Source organism: Lagopus muta, chromosome 1, assembly GCF_023343835.1.
Source record: "Lagopus muta isolate bLagMut1 chromosome 1, bLagMut1 primary, whole genome shotgun sequence".
NCBI lineage: Eukaryota > Metazoa > Chordata > Aves > Galliformes > Phasianidae > Lagopus > Lagopus muta.
The window spans coordinates 170,666,622-170,684,043 of NC_064433.1; positions in this window are offsets into that span (position 1 = coordinate 170,666,622).

The window sequence follows — 17,422 nt, forward strand, 5'->3', positions numbered from 1 at the left end:
TTATTAATTCGTACAACCTTATAATTTTCAATATGTAATCTGGTTAACTACTGATATAATTCAGTTATCCTTATTAGGTTTACAGGCCAACTGCAACTTCAACAAATGTGAAAAGATATGAAAGTTCAGTTTTATCATGAAAAATTATTATGCAATAATTTATTAATCAGTTTCCCCCTTCTAAAAAATCACGTGCTGGACAATTTCTAAGAAGCGAATAAACATCATCACCTCAGGTGACATTTCTACTTAGCATATAGCATATACTTAGCATACTTCAGACACAGAGATATGACAGAAAGAAATCACAGTCTCCATATATCTGTTAACTGTAGAAATCTTACACAGGAGAGAAAGCAAAATCTGTTTGCACTTGTATCTTTCAAGATGGATATTTTGCAGTGGCAGGGTGACACTATTGTGTCCAATGTACTATCAAGAACTGAGACAGATGAAGACCTGTTCACTATGTGAAGATCTGTGCCATGTGATTTTTGCTTGTCCTGGTCTTAAGCTTACCTATAGCTGTTGCTAAGGTCCAGTTTGAATTCGGTTCTTACTCAGTATCGACTTGAGCATCTCTGCTTTGTAGTGCGCTTGGTTTTCCATACACCAGTCTCAATATACCTAAAGTAATCTTTCTTTGCAACCCCAAAACCACTTCAGTTTTGAGGTGCTTATTTACTAGATGCCTAACTGACCGCTAAACTCAATTGGGAACTGCTGTAAGCAAAGATAAGGTTCACAACCACCTGAGGAACCTGAGTATCTGTAAGTCTATGGATCTCTATGAGATGCATCCCAGAGTCCTGAGGGAACTGGCTGACATAGCCACCAAGCTACTCTTGATGATATTTGAAAAGTCATGGCAGTAAGGTGAAGTCCTTATGACTGGAGAAAAGGCAATATAGCATCTATCTTAAAGAAGGACAGAAAGGACAACCTGGGGAATTACCAATCTTTCAGTATTACCCCAGCATCACAGAAGATCGTGGAGCAGATCTTCCTGGAAGCTATGCTAAGGCATATGTAAGAGAGGGAGATGGTATGGGGTAACCAGCACGGCTTCATCAAGGGCAGGTTCTGCCTGACAGAACCTGTTGATTTTATGATGGTGTAGCTACATCAGTGGACAAGGGAAGAGCCAGTGATGTAATCTCCTTGGACTTCAGTAAGGCCTTTGGCACAGTCCCCCACAACATCCTTCTCTCAAAATTGTAAAGATATGGATTTGATGAGTGGACTGTTCAATGGACAAGGAACTGGTTGCAATACTTTACTCAGAGAGTGGTGGTCAATGGGTCAGTGTCCAAATGGAGATTGGTGACAAGTGGTGTCCCTCAGGGATCAGTGGTGGGACTGATACTCTTAAATATCATCAACAGTAGGATCAAGTGCACCTTTGGTAAGTTTGCAGATAACGCCAAGCTGTGTGCTGAAGTCAACATGCCGGAGAGATGGGATGCCATCCAAATGGACCTAAAAAGGCTTGAGCAGTGGGTCCAGGTGAGCCTCACTTGATTCAGAAGAGTGCCACAAAAAAGATCCAAGGAATGGAACACCTCTCCTACAAGGACAGCATGAGTGAGCTGGGGCTGTTCATCTTGCAGAAGAGAAGGCTCCAAGGTGACCTGAGAGTGGCCTTTCAGCATCTAAAAGAAGGCTGCAAGAAAGAATGGGACAGACTCTTTAGCAGGGTATGTTGTGATAGAAAGGGAAGTAATGGTTTCAAACTAAAAGAGGGGAGATTTAGATGGGATGTGAAGAGAAAGATTTTTACACTGAGCATGGTGAGGTGCTGGAACAGGTTGCCCAGAGAACTGGTGGATGCCCCATCCCAGGACATTCCGGGTCAGGCTGGACAGGGCTCTGAACACCTGATCTAGTTATAGGTGTCCCTGTTCACTGCAGAAGAGTTGGAATGATCAACTTTAAGGCCATTGCAGTTGGTAGTTTTAAATGGTCCCTTCCCTCTCAAATGGTTTGCATTGCAAAATAGAAGTTGATCCCTTTCCATTCTTTCCGTACAAAAATAATTTTATATACTTCTATCATATTACCTCCCAGCTCTCTTTTTTTCAGCTTGGGGAATCTTAGCTACTTTGTATAAATGCCATTCCATACCTTTGAATATCATACTGTCTTCTTCCTGTCTACTACAGTCTTTTGGAGAATAGGGAATAGAACTGCACAGAGTTTTCATTATATATGTAAACTGTGGATTTCTACATTACTTGAGGATGTCCACCGTTTCTTCCTGATTTCCTTGCTTACTTGACCACAAATGAGAACTAAGCCACCATTTTCTATTATAATCCCACAAGGTCACACTTTGAGTAAGGATGATCATCTCAGAACTCATTAATTCAAATGTCAAGTTAGAATTTGTTTGTCTCTTTGATTGTTTGTTTGAACTGCATCCCCTTATGTTTTCCTGCAGTGAATTTCATCTGCTGTTTTATTGCCCATCTTGTGGGAAGTCCATCTTCATTATTGACTTCATCTCTATAACACCTGAGTACCTTAGCTTCAACAGTAAATGTTCCAATAGCCTGCTACCAAACCCTTCTTCCATCTTTCAGAAATCACGTTGAATAGCTAGAAGATCCTACCTGAATATGAACATTTGTTTCTCAGTTTTGCTTCCAATCTTTTTACCATTTACCTAGCTACAAAAGCACTGCATAACTTATTCCATGGCTGCTTAGTTTCCTAAATGACCTTTGGCAGCAGACTTAGTCAAAAGCTATATGGAAATCTGAGTGGATAGGATGGTCTTGATCATCTCTGCCCACATTCTTGTTTGCCCCCTCAAAGAGCTTGTTTGGTGTTCAGTGGCTCAATGTCTGGATAGAGGTCATTGATGAGTGGTGCCAGTGATGGGTCTGATACTCTTTAATATCTTTATCTTGACAGTAAGGTCGAGTGCACCCTCAACAAGTTTGTAGATGACATCAAGCTGTGGGGTGTGGTCAACACACTAGAGGGAAGGGAAAATATCCATAGGGACCTAGACTGCTTGAGCAGTGGGCCCAAGAAAACCTCATGAGGTTCAACAAATCAAGGTCTTGCACCTGAGTGTTGGCAACCCCCACTATCAGTACAAGCTGAGGACTATGAAGGTAGAGCATTGCCAAAAAGGACCTTGGGGTACTGGTGGATGGGAAGCTGGACACAAACCAGCAATATGTCCTGACAGCCAGAAAGCCAACTATCCTGGAGTGCATCAAAAGATGCATGGCCAACAGAGTGAGGGAGGTTATCCTGCAAATCTCGTCTGCACTGGTGAGGTCTCACCTGGAGTACTGTGTCCAGATGTGGAGTCCTCAGGACAGGAGAGACATAGACCTGTTGGAACACATCCAGAGGAGGGCCACAAAAATGATCCAAGAAATGGAAACCTCTCCTATGAGGACAGGCTGTCTCATCTCCAGGGTCAGGGCATTCACCACAGCTCTGGGCAATCTGTTCCAGTGCATCATCAGCCTTACTGTAAAAAACTTCTTCCTTATACCCAATCTAAATCTCTGCTCTTTTAGTTTGAAACCACTTCTCCTTGACTTATCACAACAAACCACTCTAGAGAGTCTGTCTTATTCTTTCTTGTAGCCACCTTTAGATACTGAAAGGCCACTCTCAGAGCCTTCTCTTCTGCAGGCTGAACAGCCCAATCCCTCTCAGCCTGTTCTCATCGGAGAGGTGTTCCATTCCATGGATCATTTTTGTGGCCCTTCTCTGGACACACTCCAACAGGTCCGTGTCTCTCCTGTCCTGAGGACTCCACAACTGGCACTCACCAGCCTGTAGTTGCTTACACTCTTTCCAGATCCCAAACCATATGTTATATGTCATATGTTGTATATTTTGTGTTATATCTTCTATATTACTAATAGTTTAGTGACTGGGCATGATAACAGTTGTTTTTCCCTGCATAATTATCAGAAGCTATAATGTGCAACCTTTAATTAACTGGCAGTGCTGCTGGTTGCATTTTAATGAGTGACGGGTTTACAGATGAATACGCATTTTCAGACATCTGCAAAAATATCAAACTAAACCACAAACTACATGAAACAATCAAAAATAACCAGAAAGGGATGAATATTCACAACACTTTTAAAATAACTATGTGAGGGTACTCACACAGCCACCCTTGGCAAGTGGCCTGCATAAAAATGTGTGGTAAGATAAAGATTGTGAGTGTAAATGGTGCGTGTGTGTACTGAATGCACAAAACTGCCTGAAAGATATTTTCCCAAAATTGATCATATCAAAGAGGAAGAAAACCATCAGCTCCCCAAGTGGTGGTGTTAAAGGAGAAGAAAGACCATCGGTGGTTTAAACCCTGCTCTCTGAGCCCGGCCTTCCAGCCAGTTCCTTATCCAACCAAGAGTGTACCTGTCCAATCCACAGACTGCCAGCTTCTGCAGGAGAATACTGTGGGAGACAGTGTCAAAGGCTTTGCTGAAGTCTAGGTAGACTAACTACATCAACAGCCTTTCCCTCGTCTACCAGAAAGATCACTAGATCATAGAAGGAGTTCAGGTTGGTCAAGCAGGTCCTGCCCTTTGTGAACCCATGCTGGCTAGGCCTGATTATGAGATTATTATGAGAACTAATCACTTTTCCCCTGCTGTGTACCTCGGAAAGCAACACAGGAGGAATCTTTCCATTGGAAATTGCTGCTTTGCTGATGAGGCATGTTATTTTCAACAAATTTCCAGTTTATATGAAAATAAAGAAACTTGTCCAGCAAACAGCCATTGATAAAGGAGCTGTAGAATGAGTGTTTTTTTTTTTTTTTTTTTTTTTAAATAAAACCTATAGCTTTGTCTGCACTGTTTTTTTTAACTATTGTGCAAGAAAGTCATTGGTCCTTGTTGCGAGGGTCTCCAGGAAAAGGAGATGAAAAAGCAGTGATTTCAGGGTAGTCGATGATAGTTCAGCAAGCAGGGCATTCAGAAAGCAGGTGTGTGTGCAAATCATCTCTCCCAGTTAAACCTCTACAGTAGCAACACCTGGACTGCTCAATCTAATCTGTAGATTGTCAACGATGCATCATCAGATTATGAAACAGGTCCGACGCTTTGGATCTTGGAAGGCTTTGTTCTTGTTGACTGTTTTTCTCCATTCATTGCTGTGGGAATCTGGAGTAGGTACTTCAGGAGTGGATGTCTGCATTGTAGATAACTAAGGTGGGATTCTGCTTTCAGGAAAGGGATCATCTACAGATAGGCATTTACAGACAACTTCAGAGTCTTGACGCCCATTCAAGCAAGCCAAAATCTGTTCACTGCTGTTGATGAAGCCTGGAAAATTACTCAACCTTATGCAGAACTATTTGTCTTTAGATGGATAGATCTGCTGTCAGTATTTGCATGTATATCTTTTTTTCGGTATGTGATGCTTATTCTGTCTGGATTAACTAGCAGTTAGTAACAAAAAACAACATAATGAAAAGATAACAAAAAGTAAAACATTTCAATGTCATTATGACAATGGAAGTCTCTAGTGTGAGCCTCTTTTTGTATTGTAATTTTTTGTCACATTTTCCCAGCTGATAAGTAAAAGAGATGAGCACTTAGTATGTGCCTAACATATGTATGCCTAACGCAGTTTTTGTTTGCTGTGTTAGAGAGAAATTTGAGAGACACAAAGCATATCTACCCTCTAATTGAATACTCAAAGATCCTTCCACGTGGGACCCTGGCCAAGTATTTGAGTTGTTGAGGTCCAATTCACATTATTTGTTGTTTGCCTTTGTCAAAAGCAGTTAACTTCCTGCGTTAAAGACCTATTCAGTCCATCTGTAAAAGCGAAAAGTAACTCTGGTTTTCTTGTTTCTTTCTGTGTTTGGTCAGGGCATTCTTTGGGGCAAAGATTGCCCAGTACACCTGAATTTCAATTTCTTATCAGGCTGCAAGTACAATAAAACAAATAAACAGCAAAACAAAAAGAATGTTTCAGGGATAGGACTGGTAAACAAGAAACAGGCAAGGAGGTCTCTGTTGAAATGCATTGCAAAGATATCCTGGTCTGGCACATCTTAAAGTCTGACCATTTCTCCTGAAAACCGATGACTTCCATTGCTGAATGTGGTGGCTCAGGAAAGTGTGTGATGATTGCATGGCCTGATTGCAGTAAAAGGATCTTGAATTCTATGTAAACGTCATAGAATCAATGAATCACAGCATCCTTAGAGTTGAAAGGAACCATTAACGGTCATCTAGTCCATCTAGTTCCCCTGAAATGAACAGGGACATCCACAGTTAGATCAGGTGCCCAGAGACCCAAACTATGTTGTAAAATATTCCAAAAATACTTTCAAGGAGATTTTACTTTTCTTAGTATTTCATGCCCTATAAGCTTCTTTAGAAATACTCAAACATTCCATATATTACATAGAATTCTGTTAAAACCTTTGTCCTTATAACTAAGAGCAAAAGACATTAATACTGTGTTCACCTATCTTACCGAGCATAGTATCTCGTCATAAGATAAATCTCTCTGAGTTGACAAAATGCTTCAACATGTTTATTTTTCTTTGGCTGAGCAGAAATTTCTCCATTCAAACCTTCACTTCAATGTAGGCAGGACTAGAATTTACTGTGGCAAATTAATCTAGCACCAGATGAAGTAATAGGATGAAAAGTTGATTTTGTTTGACTTTTCAAGTTTTCAATCACTTAATAGCAGTTTCAGCAAATATTCCCTTTGAATAAAGGCTGAGGTGTGCGCTGTGCTCCAGTAGTGCCATGGTTGGAGGCTGAGTGCTGCTGACTGGGATTCTGAGTGTTTTCAGAGGCCAGGGATGATCATACCTATAGGACTATTAAGAGTTCACAGAAGAAAGCTATTTTTAATTTCTTGCTCAAGAGTGAGATCCCAGGAATGCTTTTTATTTGTCATCCAACTCACCATTCTCGTCTTCAAATTTAGACTAATGAGCTGCACAGAAAAACTGAGATTAAAAACATTTGCAATAACAAAAGAAAAACAAAAATAGAATTGGCTAAGACTCTTAACTAAAAGGCATAAGTAGAAAAGCTGATAAAAATGCATTTGGAAATGATCAAAGAGCAAATGAAAAATAGAGAAAAGGCCGCTTCCTGTCTGAAAAAGTCTGCCTTAAAGAAAGCTGGTCAGGAGACTGAATCCACACCAGAAGAATTTGATGTTTGATTCTTAAAAGGTCATGTCTATAATGAGAAAAAGAACTGCACTAAGAAAATAAAAGAGATCTAATAAGAGACCTGTTAAATGCAAACCAGACACGGACTCCTGGAAAATATAAAATAATCAGTGATTTCAGGTCATATGAACTGATATCAACTGTGATATTTACGCAGCAAACAGGGTTCAATAGGGAGTGAACATATTCAGAACCCAAGAGGGGTAAGATGATGTCTGGGAGAAGCTATCAATACATGGTAGCTTCAGTGATGCTCCCAGAGCTGGAGGAAGACCTAACTGAGTTTCCCAGATCATGAGACAGATGTGCAGAAAAGGCAGTTTGCTAGAGACTTCCAACGGGTGACTATGGTTTAAACCAGGAAGAAGTAGATGGATGTAGAGTGATGAAGGAAACCCTGTAAATCCATGCATCGTGTGTGAAGAGGAAGGTCTCTTAGCAGACTGTCAGTTAATTGATGGAGTTGGATAGCAAGGCAGTTCATACTCTAAGACATACAGGAATAAGAAGAGAAAATCAAATGTAGTTTGGTTTCACTGGAAGGGAAATGACTCCAGCAGTTGCATTTGGATGAGAATGAGCTGTCCTTCATCATATAATGGACCCACAGGTCTCTGAAAGGTAAACAGAATCATAGAATCATAGAATCATAGAATCGCAAGGTTGGAAACGACCTGCAAGATCATCCAGTCCAACCACCCTCCCATTCCCAGTACCACAAGCTACTAAACCATATCTTGTAGCTCCTCATCCAGGCGCCTCTTGAACACTGCCAGGGACGGCGACTCCACCACCTCCCTGGGCAGCCATTCCAGCGCCTGACCACCCTCTGAGAGAAAAAGTTTCTCCTAATGTTCAACCTAAACCTCCTCTGGTACAACTTCTTGCTATTTCCTCGGGTCCTACTATTTGCCTGGGAGAAGAGGCCAGACCCTTTTTCATCACAACCTCCTTTCAGGAAGTTGTAAACGAAGAAACGACAGAGGACAGTACTACAGAGTATGCCCATACAGAACAAAAGTTTGTATCTCTCCCACCAGTGTTTTCTCCACAGTATTGCATGGCTCAATGCACTGCACAGGCTCTTCTATTGTTCTTAGGCCTTGGTGCTGCCTCACATAGGCAAATTAGGAAGTTAAGCAGAGGTCTTCTGCAAGTATAACATACCTAGATCTGTTGACAGTTCTGATAATTTGCACCAATACAGTTATGTTTTAGCATGTACTTGGTAGAGTTATTTAAGAAATATTACTCTCATAATTGTCTTGATGGCTACTTTGGTTCGGATGAAAACTCCCTGAATTGTAAAAAAAAAGGTAATAATAAATATTAATGTACCAACTTGGTGCTTGATTGCTTACTGCTCAGACTAGTATTACATTCAGACATATTTAATATCTTAGTTACTGATGTGGAGGAAAGAGTAAATAGAGTATTAAAAGAAATCTCAGGTAGTCAATCTGGGACAGGTTGAGCACAGGAGGGGCAAGGAACTGGTGAAGCATTGCTAAGGTAAGATGGCTTTGGGATTAATGGAATGGACTGGAGTTTTCTGATTAGGCTATGCAAATCTTTCCTCTGCCCAGGCTTTCATAGGTTCTAATTGGATTCAGACTCTCTCATATACTTTGGAGGATATGGGTAATTGTTTCTCTATATCTTGTGTATCTGCATGTTAAACCACTGGTAACTGTGCTTACTTCCTCCAGTGATACTTAGATTTGACTTAAATATTGAATCTAACACAGAGAAGTCCCCCAGCAATCTATTTTGTGTTCGAACAACACCACTGGTATGTAGACAACAATGATTTATGAAAGACTTAAGAAGAAAAAAAAATAATTTCAAACTGGAAAAAGATGAGTCGCTGTTTGTGGGTAAACTCAGCTGAGGTAGAAATTCCCAGTAGCGGCACAAAACCAGGACAACCGCATAACAAGGTTTAGTAAGTTGAGGAACAAAAAATGATTAAATGTAAGGTTGCTTCAGGTCCAATGGCCAATTTGGGGTTGTTTATTCAAAGGCATCTTTGCCTTTGCAAAGCTGGAATCCAGCATAGGTTCTTCATGCCCATGGGATGAACAGAGCTGCAGCCTTTTCTGGGTTGCTGAGCATCTTCCCAGAATCTATCGACAAATTCAGTGAATTACAACTAAGGTAATTTGGAGAATGATGTAATCTTGTGACACAAACATGCAAATGTGTAAATTTGTGCATGAAAATGAAATTTAAAACCAACTCCTTTGGCATTATTAACAAACGTTGCCAGGATGTCAGGTAAATCTGTATTTCACACACGTATTCTTCAGACAGTCTGTATTTTCCTCGCATTTGTGTTGATGGTGATTCAGGAGGTTGGTGGTAAATTTGAATATATCCCTACATGGGAGATTAGGGAATGATATGAACTTTCCATCTCTCGTGTTACATGTCTTACCTTGATGTGTCTGTAAACAAACAGGTGTGTCTACCCCCACACTCCTCCCAGGGCCATGTTTCCTTTGCATGATGTGAAAGACAAAGCTGTCTCAAGGCAGAACAAGGTCACTTTCTCTTTTTTTCCACTTTGACCATACACAAAGCAAGGGAGGAGTGACACCCTGGAGGGTGTTCAAGGCCAGGCTGGCTGGAGCTTTGAGCAACCAGGTTTGGTGGGAGGCATCCCTGCCCATGGCTCTAGGGCTGGAATTATCTTGTCTTTAAGGTCTCTCCCAACCCACACTTCTACAATTCTGTGCTGACTTATGGAAATCTAGCTCCTTTCTCTGATTCTGCTGTCTGCCATTTTCTTGTGTTTCTTTCCCTTACTCAAGAGAGATCCGAGTGCTGCCATCTCTTAGGTTCTCCCATACTCTCTGATGTTGTGTAGCCTGTGCTATCTGAAGGGAAGGCAAGGAAAGTTCTCACTGATGTTCTGAAAACATTGTTGGAAGGCTTCTTTTGGCGCACAGCCTTGTGAAATCGCAGCCTTGAAACATCCAAAACCTGTGGTGGAAGCATTTATTGAATATTTTTCTAATGGAACACTTTTGCATCTGGATTTTGCAGGAGAGCAAAATAAGACCTAATTAGTCAGGGTGAATTATTAATTAGAGCTTAGGATTTAGGATTCAGCTCTGCAAAACTCCAGATCTTTGGGGGCACACGGAAAACCAAGATGTAGTGGAACAGAGGTTTAACTGTTCAAATGAGGAGTTAGGAAAGCAAAATAGAAACTGTCTTAAATAAGAAAACGATGTTTTCAGAATGCTTATTAGAGAAAAATACTAAGTGCTGTTGTAAAAGCAAAAAAAAAAAAAAAAAAAAAAAAATCATCCCAAAGGTGATCCTACTGAATAAACTGTGGCTTCTAAGAACTCATTTACATCACCAAATGTATTAATATATATCTGAGAACATTTGCCAAAACCATACCATGAAACAAAATCTTTGCTACTTTGTGTACTCATAATCCATTAAAATTCATGGACATCCTTCTGCATGGAATGATTTTGCCTTTGATGTGATTACTTGACAATTCCTTTACTGGGCATTAGCCCAGAGATGCAAATAATTCAGAATTGGGCTATCAGATTATGGATGCAGAAATTTCATAGGCATCACTGATATGTTTCTTCAGCTCTTGTATTACATCTGTGGACAGTAGAAGAGTCAACAAGCTTAATGCCCTTAAGGGTCCAGGACTACTGCTTTCACAAGAGTTAACTTATGGTAAGCATACCCCAAAAGTTTGACTGTTAGTCATTTTATGATATTATATTTTATTAGGATGATGTTGTAAAACTTTGAAAATGCCTCTGATATAGCACCCCATTGTCATTAATGTAAATATCCATATTTTCTATTCTCATATCCAGTTTATGCTTATTTCTGGATTGCTGGATTGTATTCCTTTGGGCGAAATTTCCCTACCAGTTGTCTGACTAAGGAAACATTATTTTTAGTGTTTTGAAGAAAAAAAAAAAATCATTTCTAGAGATGGGAACAGGAAAACCACCTCCAGGTGTAAGTTCTGAACAATTAAACGTAGGAGAACGTAGTGTCTTCTCTGCATGCTAGCACAGGTTGCCCAGCATTTAGGGAAGGAGAAAAAGGGATTATATGCCACACTCTCCATCCCCACATCTCCCAATCTGAGCAGTCATCTGCCCCCCTCTGTGTAATCATATGTCATTCCTTGTGCCTGCATATAGAAGAAGAGACACCTAATTCAAAGCTGAGGTTTTTTTCTGCATAGGCGCCATCATAAGAAAGTTGTCTTTTCTAACGGTTAATGCGGAACTGAAGAAATTAAGAGGTTTCAGTGAAGGCCAATAGGCCATGCAGTGTTGAGAGCATTTTCATAAAGAAAATTGTGAAGGATTGCTGCAACACTACTTTTGAGCACCAAAACTATTTTATTTCTTGTCTTGCGTAAGAAGCATATTGTCCCAGATTGTATTTGTGGCTCATCCTACAGAAGGGACTTTTCACTCTGCATACTCATCAGGTAGGCATAGTGAATTTACTAGGACTCAGAAGATACTTGGAGATGCAAGGATTTCATTACTGTTACAAATCCAAAACCCAAACAAATGCTGCGTGTTGATGTCAAGGTGAGAAGTGTGTGGCTAAAAATACATCTTGTCAGCTCTGATTTTTATGTGCCCATTCCACTTGAAATTGTCTACAAGCACCCAGGATGAGCAGAGTCTGCAGAGTACTTCTCTGCCCTTTTGCTCTCATGCAGATGTTAACTGTTATCAGCAGAAGGCTGATGTTGGATGCTAAATAGAGTTGGTAGTGGTAAAGATATGCTTTTAAAGTCACTGTTTGCGTGGTTTCATCTGGAAAAAAAACAAACAACAGCATAATTCCAGTATGTCATTGCTGACTATTGAGTCATTTCCTCCCCACCCCCAGGCTGAACTAATGAATAATGTAATTAGATCCACCCTGTGGTCAACTCACAATCACTGTCCTCAGTCGAGGTAGTGTCGTTTTCTTCTTCACAGCTCCAGAGGTCTCCGTATGATGACTGCATGTATCTGCATTGACACCCAGTTTCTCAAAGTAGATGTTTTACACATTTCCAGGGATGTGGTTTCCTGAATACAAATTAGTTGAAGTGACAACGGAAATGGAAATTAGTGGTATTTGTAACTCAGATGAAAACATTCACATTTACCAATTGCTCTGTTTCTGGAACTCTAATATTATTATCTATTTTTCCTATCTGATTATATTCTCATTCCAGCATACGTTTCTTTTTCCCATTAAAAGTCAGTAACTTGGGCTCTAAACAGCGGAAAAATTGAACACCAATTAAAGCAATTAGAAAAATGCTAATTCTGTCTGCTGAGTCTGGTTCTGCTTTCCCTTTAGACGCATAACTTCCATGGAGGTCAACAGGAGGTCTGTGTTCAAACATGCATTAGGTCTAAGACATGAACAAAAATTAAATTAAGGCTTTATGAAAAACTGACTTCTTGTTTTTCCGGATGAATGAAATGATTGAAAAAAAATTCATCACAGGTCAATCTGTGACCACAAGTGTGCTTTTGAACAAAAAAAATCTACTACAGGGGGGTTGAAACAAGATAATCGCTATGATCCTTTTCAACCAAGATCATTCTGTGATTCCATGATTTAGATTTAAAAAGTTATTTCATTTCATATGCATAGACATGCTTTTAGTAACTCCTTTTAATTCAGAAGTATTTAAATATAATCAGAATAGTGCTTGTTTCAGAAATATCATAATCATAGAACCATAGAATCACCAAGGTTGGAAAAGATCCCCAAGATCATCTAATCCAACCATACATGTGCCACCAATATTTCCCCTCTAAACCACGTCCCTTAGTACAACATCTAAATGTTTCTTGAACATCTCCAGGGATGGTGACTCCATCACTCAAAGACCCTCCCAGAGCTCTGCCTTTTTTTTATATGAAATTTGAACAAAACAAATGCTGAAAGCTAGACAGACCCAATCTCAGCAAAGACATTTATTGGCAAGTACATCTGACTGCCGTAGTTACTGTTTTTCCACTTTTTCTCTGTAACCACGCATGTATCATGAAATTGCAATCAATTTTTGTAATGCAAAATCTTGCATTCTTACTAGCTCACTTCCACTTTGAAGGAAGTACTCTGATTCTAGTACCTAGCTAATTGCTTTTGATGTTGCTGAAGTTCACGTTGCTGTATCTGGTATCCTTCATCACAGCAGCCTACGTTTCCACTTAATGAATACTGATGAGATAGATGCTAGAAAGTGCCTTTGGTCAAAGAGCTTGTCTTGTTCAGAATTCTCAGTAGATCTGAGCAATTATAAATCTGTCAGCCCAATCTTCTTTAGCTTCAGCATGAGATACAGTGTTTTCTAATTCAATAGAGCGTTTACTGCTATTTTGTTCTGAAGGGTCTTCTGGGGAGTGGGACTGGTTATATAACAAACAACTGCCAGCTCCCATGTCAACACATACTTGCGGTTTGAGATACAGAGACTAGCTGCAGTGTGCATCAGTGAATAACATTTTTATTTACTTTTAATAGACTTTATGATATGGGAAACAAAGTTCTGCTTCTTAGATGAAAAAAAAACCACACAGAAAACAACAGAGATACAAGAGGATACAAGATACAGATGGCAGCATCCTCTAGTCTGTACCACTTGACCCTACATACCAGCAGTCACAGCAAAACACTATTGGTTGGGCTGACAGATGTGTACTGCAGGTGTAGATATGACAGGAGGATGTGACATTTCTCTTGTCACTTGTTGTGTGTCTCCAGAAACTGTGGCTGCCTGTGTGTAGCATATCTAACCCAACCTTTAGCCTTTGTCTGGGGTCACATTCTGGTCTTACCCTTTTTTCCTGCAGGGCTGAAATTGCACATCTGGCCATTTCTTTGTGAATACAACTGAGGGGTATAATTGGGAATTTGTGAATTCCTTAAATATAGAATCATCATAGAATCATGGAATGGCCTGGGTTGAAAAGGACCACAATGATCATCCAGTTTCAACCCCCTGCTATGTGCAGGGTCGCCAACCAGCAGACCAGGCTGCCCAGAGCCACATCCAGCCTGGCCTTGAATGCCTCCAGGGATGGGGCATCCACAGCCTCCTTGGGCAACCTGTTCCAGTGCGTCACCACCCTCTGAGTGAAAAACTTCCTCCTAATATCTAACCTAAACCTCCCCTGTCTCAGTTTAAAACCATTTCCCCTTGTCCTATAACTATCAACTCATGTAAACAGTCTTATAGAGAAGTTAAGGAAGGAAAATAATCCCTGCAGAAATACAATAGATGTTTACTTAGGGGTTATTTTCCGAACAAAACCTCTTAAAGCATATTAGTAATTACACATAATATAAGAGTAAATGCCCAGTATAAGAGTAGGATATATTGAATGTAAAGCAGTTTATATGCAGCTTAGATGCTTTTCTGTCCCTGCTGCCCACATCTCTCCCACACCTGGAGTGCTCCTTTTCTATTTTGTTTCTGCCTCAGACATTACTCTGCATGTTTTTCAGGCTCCATCTCATTTTGCTTCCAGCCACGCTTCTGTTGGCATTATTCCTCTGCCCTGCTTGGTGTTTGCAGCTCAGCCTGGCTTAGTATCATCTGTAAGTCTCAGTGTTTGCTTCCACTTTCTGAATCCTGATGAAGCTGTTAGGTTGAAGGGGGCCAGCAAGGATTTAATCCATTTTATCAGATTGGCATAGAAAGGACATTTCTGAAAGAACCAACTAAAGCTCTACAAGACATGATAAATGCTTATTTCTCGCTCACAAGAAATTGCTGGGCCCAAGCTCAAGACAGAGCCTAGCGGATGGGTTGGTGGTGAGGTCTCCTGGAGGTTCCTTTTAACCACTACGATTCTGTGATTCTGTGACCCTAGATGTGCTGATGATCACTTGCTGGGACTTTCAGACTTCAGTGCTCAGCTCCCTCCGATCTAAAACAAAGAAGTAACTCAAAGAAGTGAAAAATAGCTCATCACACCCAGTCCTGCCTGCCTGGCAATTCCCAGAGTGATAAAAATTGATTACCTGGCCCCAAAAACAAAAACACAGCAAGGTGATGTGCTTTTTTGCTCCAAAACATAGTGCTGGGAGCCACCCACCCTGAAAGCATCTTCATGTGGCATCTGCAAGGTGTCCCTGACCTGGTCCCAGCCTGGGGCAGCATCTTGGGCCTGTTTGATTTCCCTGTTGATTTCAGGTTGGACTAGATGATCTTTAAGGGTCCCTTCCAACTCAAACAATTCTATGATTCTGTGATGATTCTGTGAGTGCAGACTGGCTGCATCCCATAATACATTTAGGATACAGGAGCTTAAAGCCTGCTCTACCATATGCCAAGGACATAGGCAAGGTCAAGCCCATGTTTCATAGAGTGTCCAAGCATGCAAGCATGAGAAGGGCATTCAGCTCTGGGCACAGCTGGGCTGTGCTTCTGTGTTTCCTTAGGCAGCTGTGACAGATGCAGCCAAAATAGTCCCACCACAGAGAATGAGAGGTGCATGGGCTCTGTAAATATCCTTCCCACACAGATGTCTTTCCCAGTGGTATCACTGAAAACAAGAGTCTGAAGGGATGAAAATCAATTGCAGAGCACCATGATAGTCCATGGGCATCATCCTTATCAGAGTACCACAGGATCAGAAGGCAAAAGAAGAGGGCTAATACCATATTGTGTGGAAGGAGGACGAGAATCGTTTACATGGTAAAAGATATTTGTAGGAAAACTAGGCATTAGTTTAAGCTTACAGAGGAAAATCAGGAAAATCTTTCAGAGCACTACTGAGATGTGCCTGGCTTCCCATCCTTCCTTCCCTGAGCCTTCTGTTCTCCAGGTGAACAGTCCCAGCTCTCTCAGCCTCTCCTCATAGAAGGTGCTTCAGTCCTTTAATTAGCCTAATGGCTCTTTGCTGGGCTTGCTCCAGGAAACCCACATTTTTCTTGTACTGAGGAGCCCAAAACTGGAGCCAGCACTGCAGGTATTTTTTGCCATTGTCTTCCTTGAACAGCTAACAGCATTCCTACTAATGCAGCCCAGGGTGCTCTTGGCCTTCTCTGCAGCAACTGTGCATTGCTAGCCCAGGTGCCAGTTGGGTGTCCACAAGGATCAACGGGCAACTCTCTGCAGGGCTGAAAAATAATTTTTGCTCTCATGCAGTTTGACTATAGCTCACTGAACAAAGCCAGTGGTGTTCAACAGTCTGCATTTAATAGTAAGTATCTGTGCATCCGTAAGCTGATAAAAAGAACATTACCACTGGGAATAAATACCCAACTCAGATTGCGTTCTCATCTCTGGTTTTGATTCAGTTCCTGCATTTGCAGTAAAGGAAGCAACAGTTTTATAGAGGATAGCTGAATGACTGCCTGTCTGGGTTTAAAGTTCATTTATTTTTATCTCCAAGTTAACACACAAATGCATTCTGTTACAGATTTGGGATTTTGAACAGTTTTCAGAATGGCAATAATTTTGCTGATCAGTTTTCAATACTACAGTCTTTTTCCCAGGCCTACCATCAATTACACTGAAAAGTAACCTACAAGGAATTTTTGTCCAGACGAATAAAATATTTGAGAGCCAAAATTTATAAAAACAGTTTGTCTCAGAGCTCCTGTGGCCTTAATTTATCTCTTGGTCAGTAAGTCCATTGTCCTTTGTAAGGAGCTAATCAACGCCATGATCAATTAACAATTACCCACATACTGCAGGTTCACTTTGAAAAACTGAAAGCAGCAACTCTAACATCATTTGCACGTTGTTTGGCATTGAACAGCTGTGTTTTTAATGACTGTATTTACACTGAAGTTTCCAAATTTCTCTTTTAAAGACTGCGTGGTTAATGTGTCTTGTTGGTGACCCAGAGCTGTACACACTCTTACCCCAGGAACAGATACAGCAGTGGCATTTCCACAGCCTTCCTCTGATCTCTCCAGTGACTGTCACGGTGCCATCAGAGGAGCATTTGCATGATCTGAGTGGCAGGACTAGGCTATCCTCACACACAGCAATCAGGCCAGCAAGGAATAACACAGCACAGCATGGGGCTGCAATCCTGGTAGATCACATTTGGCATGTTAGTAATTTTTCTGATAATTTGATTTAATTCACAGCTGGTTCCAGGCTCTTGTTCACAATAATGTTCGTTATCTGACTGCAAAAACTGAGTGCTAACTTATATTGCAGGCAAAGGGGATCATAACCCAGACTACAGCATA